Source organism: Schistocerca gregaria, unplaced genomic scaffold (genome assembly GCF_023897955.1).
Source record: "Schistocerca gregaria isolate iqSchGreg1 unplaced genomic scaffold, iqSchGreg1.2 ptg000640l, whole genome shotgun sequence".
Taxonomy (NCBI): Eukaryota; Metazoa; Arthropoda; class Insecta; order Orthoptera; family Acrididae; genus Schistocerca; species Schistocerca gregaria.
Window position 1 is genome coordinate 87,501 of NW_026062026.1, and position 2,500 is coordinate 90,000.

Consider the following 2,500-nt stretch of genomic DNA (forward strand, 5'->3'; position numbering starts at 1 on the left):
CTTAACCTAACCCACGTTGGCCCTTAACCTAACCCACGTTGGCCCTTAACCTAACCCACGTTGGCCCTTAACCTAACCCACGTTGGCCCTTAACCTAACCCACGTTGGCCCTTAACCTAACCCACGTTGGCCCTTAACCTAACCCACGTTGGCCCTTAACCTAACCCACGTTGGCCCTTAACCTAACCCACGTTGGCCCTTAACCTAACCCACGTTGGCCCTTAACCTAACCCACGTTGGCCCTTAACCTAACCCACGTTGGCCCTTAACCTAACCCACGTTGGCCCCTAACCTAACCCACGTTGGCCCCTAACCTAACCCACGTTGGCCCCTAACCTAACCCACGTTGGCCCCTAACCTAACCCACGTTGGCCCCTAACCTAACCCACGTTGGCCCCTAACCTAACCCACGTTGGCCCCTAACCTAACCCACGTTGGCCCCTAACCTAACCCACGTTGGCCCCTAACCTAACCCACGTTGGCCCCTAACCTAACCCACGTTGGCCCCTAACCTAACCCACGTTGGCCCCTAACCTAACCCACGTTGGCCCCTAACCTAACCCACGTTGGCCCCTAACCTAACCCACGTTGGCCCCTAACCTAACCCACGCTGCACCTTAACCTAAGTTACGCTGCACCTTAACCTAAGTTACGCTGCACCTTAACCTAAGTTACGCTGCACCTTAACCTAAGTTACGCTGCACCTTAACCTAAGTTACGCTGCACCTTAACCTAACTTACACTGCACCTTAACCTAACTTACACTGCACCTTAACCTAAGTTACACTGCACCTTAACCTAAGTTACACTGCACCTTAACCTAACTTACACTGCACCTTAACCTAAGTTACACTGCACCTTAACCTAAGTTACACTGCACCTTAACCTAAGTTACACTGCACCTTAACCTAAGTTACACTGCACCTTAACCTAAGTTACACTGCACCTTAACCTAAGTTACACTGCACCTTAACCTAAGTTACACTGCACCTTAACCTAAGTTACACTGCACCTTAACCTAAGTTACACTGCACCTTAACCTAAGTTACACTGCACCTTAACCTAAGTTACACTGCACCTTAACCTAACTTACACTGCACCTTAACCTAACTTACACTGCACCTTAACCTAACTTACACTGCACCTTAACCTAACTTACACTGCACCTTAACCTAACTTACACTGCACCTTAACCTAACTTACACTGCACCTTAACCTAACTTACACTGCACCTTAACCTAACTTACACTGCACCTTAACCTAACTTACACTGCACCTTAACCTAACTTACACTGCACCTTAACCTAACTTACACTGCACCTTAACTGTCACATGTAACGTCACAGGAATGTAGCTTTGCCTAACAGCAACCCTCTGAACATAGTTCACTGCTTGGATCCTCTGGTGTCATGTGTATTTCTTGATGCCATGGTGCGTACCCTCACATAAAGGTCTTTCGAGTGTTGCGTACTTTCTACACAGTCCCGCTAACCACTGGAAGGGTGTACCGCTACAGAACGAATATCGCCCTCCCCTCCTGCCCTTCCAAGCTGGTCGGTCAGGCGTTTGTTTGTGAAATGAGCCTTGCAGCTGTTCAGTTGCATTCGGTTGTCGATGCAGTCAGTGTACGTTGTGGTACGGCCTGTGTGGACTGTCCGCTGATGTACGCGTAACCCACACTGATCATCCGTCGTTACGTACTGAGTGACATAATGTGGCACATGCTTGACCGTACACCGGCTGCGCCCTACAATGGCGAATCATAAGGGCCATATGTTGTGCACGATGCTACTTGTCTCGTCTCCCCATTACAGCGAGATTGCACTGTTGTACGCCGTACAGACATGTGGTAAGTAGGTACGGACGAAAGTATTGCATGTTGGCCCCCCCCCCCCTCCTCCCTCTGCCGGGAATCAGCGTGAGCCGTCTGTTGATGTAGCGACGAGGGTTTTCCTATTTAATCGTATTGCCCCACACAACATGATAGCACGGTGGACCGCGTTCCACATCTGCGACATGCTACAGAGGCCGGTTGACAGTCGACCGCGCAAGGGACATTGCACACGTGCGCGGACCATCTTCCACGTGTTCTCTCGTGTACATGCCGCAGTGTGTATGTGGGCTGATGTAGCGTGTCGTGACACATAACATGCAGGCATGCCAGAATCGTAGATTTCGCAAATGTAGATTGACGTATACGTTTGCTGCCAAAGATCCGCAAATGAACTGGAAATCAGTTGTTGAGCGGTTGTTCGCGCTGCAGGTGCATCGGTGATAGCGACGATCGGTACATCTGTGAACCGGTTGTTTCGGCGGTACCCGCCATGCCCCCGAACCTGAGTTGGCCATGTGGGTATGAAGCGATACGAGGCTGTGGCTTGGCGGGACAGTCCCCGGCCGGTGAGGGGGGGCCGCCCGGCGTGCTGGCCGCGCGCTGCGTGAGCGCACGCACTACAGCCGGCTGGTGGGGGGCGCCCAGTGGCAGGAGCGCCGGCCGACG